The following is an 11,723-nucleotide window of genomic DNA, read 5'->3' as shown; positions in this document are numbered from 1 at the left end:
GAGAGGAAGGAGTTGAAAGGAAAGAAAATAGAAAATGGATAGAGAAAAGAAGCGCCGTGTGTCCCCTAGACTTTGTTTGGAAGATTCCACACTACTAGAGAGAGAGACTAGGTACCTCTGTCTCTCAGAAAATGGGGTTCCAACCTTGCTTTCGCTGACATCTTGAGCCAGATAATTTGCTGCAGTGAGGGGCTATCCTTCGGAGTGTCCCCGGACACTTCCCACTAGATGCCAGTGACATTCCCTCCCACTCAGCCCCTGAGCTGTGACAACTAAAAGTATTTCCAGACATCACCAAATGTCCTCTGGATGCGTGGGGTGGGGGGAGTGCAGAGGGAACTCGCTCCTAGCTGATGGCCATTTGGACGAAATGATTCCCTGCTAGCTTTTCTATTGCGCATAAGTGGGGTCCAGTGAACTAGAGAGTCCCTGAAAACCCAATTCTTAATTGTATGATGGCTTTCTAATTATTTAGGAACTTTGTATTATACCTTTCTTTCAAAGAGTTCGGGTCCCTTAGAGTCTCTGAGAACTGGAGTACGGTGACGTGAGACGTTCCAAGGCCGAAGAAGGACTTCTGCAGACGAGTGTGTGCAAGCAAGGGGACAAATCCTTCACCTGAGTTCTTAGTTTCTAAGGGCAGGGGAGGCTGACTAAGGCCAACTTGAAAGTGTAGCACATTTGATTAGGCATGAATGCGTAGGGGTTCAGTTGGTGGTATCAGAGTTGGGAAGGAATTCTCCCCATTTCTTTCTTTACTCTCAGCATTTACTTTCTCCTGTCTGCTTGCCCCCTCTACCCTCACTGTTTTCTTTTCTCTATCTGTGACCTCTTTATAGTTTCTCTCCTCTCTGATCCTGTTTTAGTTATACTCTGGCCACGAAGACGGAGCACTGTGGTCCTGAAACCAGATGGCCTTGACTTCGAATCAGAGCTCTGCTGCTTTCTCGTTGTGAAACCAACTGGAGCTTCTTTAAACATCCATCTGCTTTCATTTCCTTCCTACTGAACTGGGGATGACACCAAGAGCACCTCTCTGTGGTGAGACAAACTTGAACATCTAAGGAGCAAATGGGACCGAACCAGGACATCTAACATTAGTGTACTCTCTGTGGCGAGACGAACATTGAACATCTATGGAGCAAGGGGAACTGCACCAGGGCAGGAGGTAAGCATGCATGTTAGCTATTATATTTTCTCCTTTCCACTATTATAGAACATGAGTCACGATTGTAGAGTTTAGCAACACCCACCTGTTTGTTTCTGTAAAGGTCTGTCCTGTCCCTTTAAGAGACAAGCCCCGCCCACTCCCTTCCGCAAACTAGCAGATCTTCCTTCTGCCCTTCTGTTTCCAGCCGGTCTCTTGTGGGAAGAGATGGCTGCTGCCACGGCTCCTTTCCTCCCTTCCCCCCCCATCGCCCGTTTCTCTCTCTCTCTCTCTCTCTCTCTCTCTCTCTCTCTCTTTCTCTCTCTCTCCTTTCCCCTCCATAACCCACTGAATAAACTATACCCAAATCTTCTCTCTGCATGGTATGCCCATCTGTCTGTCTCTCACCCCCTACCCCCCCCCCCAACCTGGGACCCACTGCCCCTTGTAGCCCGATGCTCACTGCCGCCCCTTGGGGGAAGAGCGCCATTTTTACCATTACAATATCTCTTTGAAGAGTTATTTTCGTTCCTGCTTTGGGAAAGAAGACATCAGGGTACCTGCTTCTAGGAGTTGGTTTAACAGCTTTATGCTGGCGCAACAAATGTACCTGTAATGGCTCTTTTGGATTTCTTCCTGGAGAATAAACAGAGTTATTGTGGTGCTACTACAATGCACCGTGCATTCTGTATGTCCAGAGCAAAAAATGAAATCACACTAAATACTGGAAAGAAATCCTGGAAAAAGCCTTTCTAAATGATACCCTCATTTGTCTATTATTTTTCTCAGAAGAAAAAAAAAAATGACCTTCTACTAGTATATAATAAATGAGCGTTTCCATAGGGAGCACATGCTCGTTTCAGTTGTAGATCACTTATCTAACACGGATGGAGCCCAGAACTCAATCCCCAGCCCCACAAAATCATCATCAGAAAAGATTAAAATAAGTGATGTCACTATGGTTACTCATTATTGTTATGTCCAGATCCGCAAAGTCCCCCAAAAACCAACAAGGATACCGAGTCCCATATGTAAAAGCAAAGAGCCTTTATTTTATACAAGTTTACTAACTCGGTCTCTCTGTATGTCCAGCGTATTGGAATAAGCAGAGAGCCCCAAGCTCAGATAGAATTGGTTCTTTATAGTAGTAAAGGTGGGACTGAGGGATTTCTAAGGCTCAGGACTCCTGATTGGCTGACATTTGTCTAGGGTGTCCTGGTGAGTGTGTGCCAGCAAGAGATCCTATCTACAAGGGTTGGAATGTTAGGAATTTCCTTTGGATGGTCCGTTCTTGGGTAATTTCAGTTTGTGGTCCTTCCTGCAACCAGATATTACCTCAGGGTAAACTACTGAGACTCAAGCCTCCATTAAGCTTATCTTGGCTAGGTCCTACACTAGCAGGTGATAATGGTTGGAAGTTAAGAACTTCCTTTGGGTGGTCTGTTCCTATCAAGCTTATCATGGCTGGCTCCTACAATTATAAGCTAAGGATACAGAACAGGAAACTGAGGCAAAGAAATAAATGAGAAACAGGTAAATCATGATGCCCCTTGAAGAAGAAATGTTAATGACATTAAAACTAGTGATTAGAAAAGCATAAAACAAAAATCAAAAACAAAAAAAAAAACCACTCAAAGCAGCAATAGAGTATTTGGGCAGGGTGTCACATTAATAAAGACTAAGAGAGATCAATATCCTTTATGTGAATGACAGAGAAAATGGTACTGCCTTTCAATACTAATAAGATAATAATTGGTTTAAAAAAACATGTTTTAGAGGGAGAGGCAAGTAGTTCTATCTTTAATTAAAATGTTTATTCTCAAGTCAGTTGTGGTATTTATATTCAGGATGCTGAGGTAGCAAGAGCCTATCACATAGAAGGAAGGAAGGAAGGAAGGAAGGAAGGAAGGAAGGAAGGAAGGAAGGAAGGAAAGAAAAAAAGGGAGGGAAAAAAGAAGGATGAAAAGCAGAAAAAAGAAAACGTTCTTCCTTTTGAATTTAGGAATGCCACTTATGTAATTTTTTTCTGAGAGAAATGTTTGTTTTTATAAGTATACTTTTAAGGCAAATAAACAAAATTTTTTGAAAGTGCTGTTTCTCACAGGAAAAAAAAAACCTACTAGTAAGGAATGGTTAATATAGAAATAGAACAATAAATAGATGCCAGTACCTGCACTAGGCTTTTTCTGTTGGGTCACCAACCAGCTCCCAAATCAGACACAGAGACTTATTTTAATTTTAAATGTTCTGCCTGGGTTAGGCTTGTTTCTGGATAGCTCTTTTTAACTTAATAACCTGTTTCTCTTTATCTACCTTTTGCCTCAAGGCTTATTGCCTTTCTTACCTTTGTATATCTTACTTTCACTGCTTTTACTAGTCTGTCTGTCTGGTATCTGCCTGACTTCTTGCCTGGAGCCTGTCCCTTTTCTCTCCTCCTTCCTCTCTCATTCTTTTTTCTTCTCTTGAGCCTAGAATTCTCTTCCTGTTTATTCTCTCTGCCCAGTAGCCCTGCCTATCCCTCTCCTGTGTGGCTATTGGAATTCAGCTTTTATCAGACCAATCAGGTGCCTTAGGCAGACAAGGTGAAATGGATGGAACCCATCTTTACATAATTAAACACACATTCTTATGTCACTAAAACAAAGTGCAGCAAAAACAAAGGCAACACATCTTTACACAGTTAAAATAATATTCTACAACAGGTAGCTTGCTGTATAAACACATTACAAACTACCGTATAACTGTCGAGAAGAATAAATACTGCTATAAAGCACACACATGGCATGGTACACTAGCGCTATAAGCAAATTCATGGCTACTCCGTGCACATTTGAATATCTAGGGAAGGATCTCAGTTCATATCTTCTCAACTACTAACCGTAGTCCCTGGGAGATGTGTAGACTTGGTGTCCTCTGCCTCGGCAGTGACTTCTGGCAGAGGTCCTAGTGTTCACAAGGAATGTTTGGTTTAATTTTTTTAAGTTTAATTTTAAAAGCAATGTAGTATCATTTTCTTTGCTCTCTGGGATTCCTGAGGAGTGGGTGGGTATCTTGGTTTCTTTTTCTCTTTCTGTGATAAATCATCCTGACAAAAGCAGCTTAAGGGAGAAAGGTTCCTTTCTGCTCACAGCTCCAGCATCTCGTCTATCACGGCCAGAGAGCCCTAGCAGCTGCAGCGTGAGGCACCGGGTTCCATCACATCTATAGTCTGCAAGTATGAACCGGTGAATACTTGTGCCTAGCTCATTTTTCTGTTTTGTTTAGTTCAGGATTCCAGCCCAAGGCATCGTGGGCAGGCCTTCTCATTTCAATATCCTAATCGGGATAATCCTTTTCAGACAGGCCCAGTGGTTAGTCTAACCTAGACAATCCATCACTTACCCTCTGAGTGATTCCCGGTCTAGTGTAACCTAGACAACCCATCACTTACCCTCTGAGTGATTCCCGGTCTAGTCTAACCTAGACAGTCCATCACTTACCCTCTGAGTGATTCCCCGTCTTAGCAGGCCCAGTGGTTAGTCTAACCTAGACAATCCATCACTTACCCTCTGAGTGATTCCCCGTCTAGTGTAACCTAGACAATCCATCACTTACCCTCTAAGTGATTCCAGTGGTTAGTCTAACCTAGACAATCCATCACTTACCCTCTAAGTGATTCCCGGTCTAGTCTAACCTAGACAATCCATCACTTACCCTCTAAGTGATTCCCGGTCTTCGCAGTTCCTGCTGACTGTCACAGGATGGAAAGCTCCAAGTCCATGATATCTGAGTTTAGGCCATTGTGATTTCGCCATTTGATATTATTTGTGCTCTTTTTGAAGGATTATTTAGAATTATACTTGAGGTCTCCAGCTCACATGCACTTACTTCCCTCAGATTTCTAGCTCACCACTTGCGATTTCCATCTACTAACATTGTTGAGCGTGCACTCTAGACATATATAAAAATATATTTTAGGATGTAAGTTTCCTGGTCTCTTTCTTTCTGTTATTTTGGGGTGGGGGTGGAGAGTGGGGGAAACAGAGTGTCAGTCTGACCTCAAATGTACCTGTACTTGAGCCTGAACCTGGATTTTGCTATGGAACCAAGGCTGGTTAAAAACAGATGTAGTATGGAGCTGTGGGCTGCTTCCCGCTGCCCAGCTCCTGGCCGCTGGCTAGCTTTACCCAAAATAATTACATGGAAGCTATATTCTTTTAAACACTGCTTGACCCATTAGCTTCTAGCCTCTTACTGGCTAATTCTCACATCTTGATTAACCCATTTCTAATAATCTGTGTGGCACCACGAGGTGGTGGCTTACCGGGGAGGATCTTAACCTGCGTCCATCTTGGAGAGGAGAGCTATAGCGTCTGCCTCACTTCCCTTCTTCCCAGCATTCTGTTCTGTTTACTCTGCCTACCTAATTTTCTGACCTATCAAAAGGTCAAGGCAGTTTCTTTATTAACCAATGAAAGTAACACATAGACAGATGACCCTCCTCCATCAAACAAATAGCAATCCTCCTGCCTCAGCCTTCAAATATGGGTCACTATGAGTAGTTTAAAAGAATACGCATTAGAAACTTTTAGAACTTTTTTTTTTTGGGGGGGGGTTGGTTTTTCCAGACCAGGTTTTTCTCTAGCTTTGGAGTCTGTCCTGGAACTAGCTCTTGTAGACCAGGCTGGCCTCGAACTCACAGAGATCTGCCTGTCTCTGCCTCCCGAGTGCTGGGATTAAAGGCATGTGCCATCACTGCCCGGCTTAGAACATTTTTTACATAATAAAATTAGACCCCAAGAAGATACAGATAGTGTAGAAATTTTACGTTCACTCAGAAGAAAAGAGAAAGGTACGATGCAGCGCGAAGGCCCTGGCATGGATGCAGAAGTGGTCACACAGGTGGCCTGACTGGGAAGTAATACGAAGGACAACTGCTGACAGTTAGGGTCTAGGAATCAAAGCAAACCATATTTAATTATGTAAAAGGTTACTTACTAACTAGATTAGCAGATTGCTGTCCTAATCCAAAAACACCGATATGACAAACAACTGCCAGAAAATACAACTAAAAAAAAAAAGTTCAAGCTAGCTAGGTCCACATTTAGGGGTCATGGTGTGGTACCAGAGAGGTATTAGCCAGTATCACGCTTCATCCCCTTACAGCAGACCGAGAGCCGAAGGTAGGGGAGGGTAGGATAATATTCTCACACCTAGTGGTGTGGTCTTGGTGTCTAAAAGTGCAGGAGAAAAAGAGAACAACCACATACTTGTCAGATCTCTAGGCACCAGCTGGCCCTGGGGAAGCTGAGTACACAGACATCAGTCAGCACTTTCCTGTTCACGGTCTCCGTGGTTACGCGGACAGAGTCAAGTTCAAGGCTGTCTTTTTCACTTCCTTGTTCTTATTTATGTTTCACAATAGTGCTTCATGGTAACCTACTGTTAATTCTTTCTTTAGTGATGCAAAGCCTGTTGCTGCTCCCATGATACCTCACTCCTAGCTCTTCACTCACAGTCTTGACCAGTCCATGCCTTCACTAGATTGCAAGTTTTCTGAAGTCCTGGACTGTGTTTATTTCATCTATAGTATGAAGCTGGTGAATATCTGACATGAATATCTCAACAAAGGAACTTTCTTGACAAGGAGATCTTCTGTGAGTTTATAAAGATAAATCAACCCTTCGAGGGTCAAACCAAAATACTGCTCGCTAATAAATTCCAGGTGACTCAGATATTCAGAAGTGGTCATCACTGATGAATAGTTCAGTATTATAAAGTAAGATATGTATTAAGAGTGAAGGTGAAAAAATAATTTAAAAAAATATATCGAGCCAAGGCATGGGGGCTGCTACCACTAAATGAACTATTGCAGATACTTTTTTTTTTTTTTTTAAAGCAAATGACATTTTAGAGATATGAAAAGTAAAAGAAAAGCGGAGGCCAGCAAGACGGCTCAGCACGCAGGTGGACTTGCATGGTGGACTGCGTTTGATCCTTGGAAGCCACAGAAATGTGGAAAGAGAACCAACTCCTTCGTGCTGTCTTCGGATCGCCACACATGTGTGGTGGCTTGCATGTGTTCCGACTCAAACACACCTAAGCTCATGCTGTAATAATGAATGCTATTGCCTTGTTCTGGTTCAGACTCCATAAATGTGGATGAAGTGTGTCAGATGCTACTGACACCTCTTCACTTGAGTGCACAGGAATTCCCCAAATACAAAGGCAAAGTCATCCCACCGACGGTAACATCACAATAACCTCTGACAACAGCCCATCCCGGTCTCACTTTCTAAGTTCTCATCACAACAAACTGATCCATCTGAATATTGAACTTTCAGAGAAGGACGGACGACTAAATACAGATTCTAAACAGACGGCGTTAAGAATAGTTCCATGGCCCCAAACAAGGGTAGCTACACCGTGGTAAGATGTGGACACATATTTGTAGAAAGCAATTTTATTTGCGCAAATCAATTCTAAATGATTCTGTAGAAACAGCTAGGCGGTTTAGATCCGTAAGCAGAGCTAGGCAGGTACAAAAGAGACTGTTCAAAGGATGTGGCAGGGCTTGGCAAGGGACCCAGAAGGAAGTCTGGGACAAGGCAACAAAGGAAGGAAACTTGAAATAAACAAAGATTGGCTAAAGCCCAGGAGGCAAATAGGGTGTGAAGTGTTGGAGGGCCTTTGATAAGGAACTTTAGAGGCAAAGGTGGCTCTTCAGTGTGACTGCCTGGACTTTCAGGCTGAGGAGAATAAAGACAGTTCTCTGTGAAGAGGAGGTGACTAGACAAATGTCACTAGAATTGGAGATGTCACCTTATAACAATCACTTTTCTATTTGTATAAGGTATATTTTATTTTATTTTTTATTTATTTTTATTTTTTGGTTTTTCGAGACAGGGTTTCTCTGTAGCTTTGGAGCCTGTCCTGGAACTCCCTTGGTAGACCAGGCTGGCCTCGAACTCACAGAGATCTGCCTGCCTCTGCCTCCTGAGTGCTGGGATAAGGTATATTTTATTTTATTTTTATTTTTACTTTTTCTTTTGGAGACAGGGTCTGGCTGTCCTGGAACTTGCTATGTAGACTCCGTTGGCCTCAAACTCACAGAGATCCACCTGCCTGCTGGGATTCAAGTCATGCACCACCACACCCAGCTTGTATGAGGATTCTTGTTAAATAAAAGGATGGCATCATACAATAACAAAAGAGATTTCCAAAATGGACACATTTGGGAATGTTACTAAAAACTGGTTCCAACAGAAGAAAGTCCCAAGAGTTAGCTTATTTCTCGCTAGGCATTCAGTCATACAGCATCTTGTATTGACTAAATGTTTGCCTTGAGTTTGCACATCCTCCTAAGATTGTGGGGCTCCTAGTGGGCTTAAAGCGGCCCTGTGGACCCTACCACACACTGCATTTGCAGTCACACTCTTCAGCTTCTGTGCCATGAGCACTGTGTCAATTCTTAACCTCACATACACGCATCATCTTCCTCTCTCTCTCCCTCTCCCTCTCCCTCTCCCTCTCCCTCTCTCTTTTAACACAGTCTTAGTCTGTAGCTCATGTTCAGGCTCTTCACCACTGAGAAGTGTGCTACCCGACTGTCTCATAGAGACTGTTACAATAGCTTGTTTTTCTGGCCTTCAGTCTTACAATATTAACTATGGAAACATGAGAAACTGAAAGAAAGGGCATGCAAAATGGCTCAGTGGGTAAAGGACCTTGCTTCCAAGCCCAATGATCTGAGTTCAAGCCCCGAGACCCACGTGGTGGAGGAGAGAACTCCCACGAGTCATCTCCCCTCAGACTCATGCTTCCCCCAGCAAACACACAAACAAACATTTAAAAGAAAACATTTAGATAGTTCAAAATTCTATTTCAAAGAAATAACAGTTTTTCTCAAATACTAATATTTCCTTTCTAGCTTTTCTTCCACCTCTATCAATTAAACATCGACATCATGGTTTCAAATTACAACTGCACATATATACACACGCACTCTGTCCACCAGATAAAGAGCGCATAAGGGAAGAGTCATCAAGACTTTTTTCGTTGGCAATTGTAACAACATGTAGAATTGTAAGAAACTAAATGAGTCTTTAGAAGTACTGAGCTTTTGCACAAACCCAATAAGGAGACCAGATTAAATTCTAACACACTAGTACAGAGGAATCTGGAGGGAGAAAAGACTGGCCTTTGTTTGTTGGGAAATCGGGTAAATTTTAGAGAAAGGAAGGAAGAAAGGATGATATTAACTCTATTTTATAATGTTGGGTGGGAGGAAACCTGACAAAAACTCCATAAGGAAGGGCTTATTTATTTCAGCTCACAGTTCCTACAGAATGTCCTGATGGAGAAGGCATGGCAGCAAGAATTTGAAGTGGCGGGTCACATGGCATCTACAGCCAGGAAACAGGATGACTTCAGTGCTCAGCAAGCTTTCTCCTCTGTATGCAGCCCAGATCCCCTGTCCACGGAATGGTACCATCCACACTGAGGTTAGTCGTTCCCACATCAAAGGCCCCAACCTAGAAAATCCCTCACAGCCATCCCCAGAGGTCTGTTGCATACTCTACCATCACTGGGAGGAAGCTCTAAGACTGCAGAGAACAAGGTAAACAGCATCCCACCCAGAGGTGAGGCAAGATAAGGTGCTGGGGGGTGGGGTGGGGGTCTAAGGCAGACTACAAATAAGAGGTCAAAGGGCAGCAACGGCAAAGACTTTTCTGCTTGTAGGGACCAGGAAAGGAGCCAGATCAGTGACTCAATTGCCTTGTGTGTTTGTATTCTCAGAGTCTAACAATTGTGAGGCACAATGTTTTAGTGAGTGTTAGCAAAGGATACTGCTATCCACAGATTAATTTTTGCACTATTGATTCATAAACATCAATGTGCAAATGAGTTCTCTGGGGAATATTGTTAAGTGAAGATTCTAACTCAGGAAGGATGGGGTGGAGGTGAGGAGCTGACATTTCTAACAGACTTCATATGATGCTTTGCAAGGATGGACGCTCGAAGTATTTTTATAAAACAAATAAATCAGTGAATTTATGTCCCCCAGCAGAGAGATACCTCCTGTGAACTTATCAAAGACCTTAATTATGAAATTATCCTCTCTTTCACCTTTAGTGGGTGGAAATAAATAGACAATTGGATATCAAAAGAGGAAATCCAGTGTCCCTGTGTAGGTCGGTAATAATACAATTGAAGGCATAATCATTGTGAATGTCCATTTTAATAACAAAATAAGTCCCTATATTATTTATAGCAACACATCTATACTCTAAAGTGTCCAAAAGAGCTTCCTGTGCTAATACAAATGTTCTGTATTGACTGTCCACTAAGTATATGTATCTGTTGAGCTCTTGAAATATCCCTAGTACTCCCAGGAATAAATAGCCAGACATGGCTTCCAGCCACCATGATTGCCAATGCTGCCAGCGTCACACAAAGACGCCAGATACCCAGATGCTTTTGCCTTCTGAGGGAAGTATGTATGCTTGCTACTAAGGGCTCTAATTTAACTACTAATTTATAAAAGAGACCTCAGAAGTCTCTGGGGCCCACCATGAGAGATGACGGCAGAAGAAATTTGAGTTTCTTTCCCATAGAAGGCAACTGATAACAACCAGGGAATTTAATCCCCTTTTCAGCTAAAGCTAGCATTCTCCTGCTAAACCATTATCTAAAAGAACAATGACTCAAAATAGAAGCATATCCCAGCTAGGAGCCTATGTTTGAAATAGTCTATAAAATACTGAAACACATAGATGAGAGAGAGAGAGAGAGAGAGAGAGAGAGAGAGAGAGAGAGAGAGAGAGAGAGAGGTGTGTTTTTTGAAACACATGATTTCACTTCCAGCTCCAACTACACCTTTACTACTATAGACATCCCTGACAAGTATCTTAACCTCCCTGATTTTCAATCCCAGTCTCTGTAGCTTGGGGTTGGTAGTAATACTTACTGGGCAAGGACATAAGGAGCTTAGGTCACTAAAATCCCATGCAAAGGTTAATTATTACTCACTAAAGGGAAAGCCGTTGCTATAAAACAAAAATCTGAGAACTACCTAGACTCTTTCCTTCTACTATTAATAAATCTGTATTGCATGCACAGAGCCTTAGGACTCTCTTGTGATGCATATCCAACCCTTCATGACTGCTGTAAGGGAACATAACCTTTACAGAACGGGAATGCCGCAGCCATCTGGGAGGATGGCGGTAGAGCGGAGTGCTTTATTTAGTAGCACAGGGTCTGCTAAGCATCCTCCCTGCTAAGATTACACGGAACATAAAGGAAATCGCAGACTGCTCATTTCCCTTGTACTCATCCGAAGCTTGTGGAAACTTCCTGTAAAAGGCAGTTACAGCATTAAAAGTAAACTGGTTTCACACATACCGGATACCAACAGACTAACAATTGCAGTCCTTAGGGACAAAAAGAAAATAGCACACTTGCCTTTCATTCTTTACATTAGTTTGGAAAAACACGGAAGCTCAGTGAAGAAGAGAGACTCATGCTAGAGGCAAGTAAACTGTTTAGAAATGTATTGATTATACCACAGAAGGGGGAAAGGAAGAGGGAGGGAGGG

This window comes from Microtus ochrogaster (genome assembly GCF_000317375.1).
Source record: "Microtus ochrogaster isolate Prairie Vole_2 chromosome 14 unlocalized genomic scaffold, MicOch1.0 chr14_random_1, whole genome shotgun sequence".
Lineage (NCBI taxonomy): Eukaryota > Metazoa > Chordata > Mammalia > Rodentia > Cricetidae > Microtus > Microtus ochrogaster.
This window is presented reverse-complemented; position numbering follows the sequence as displayed.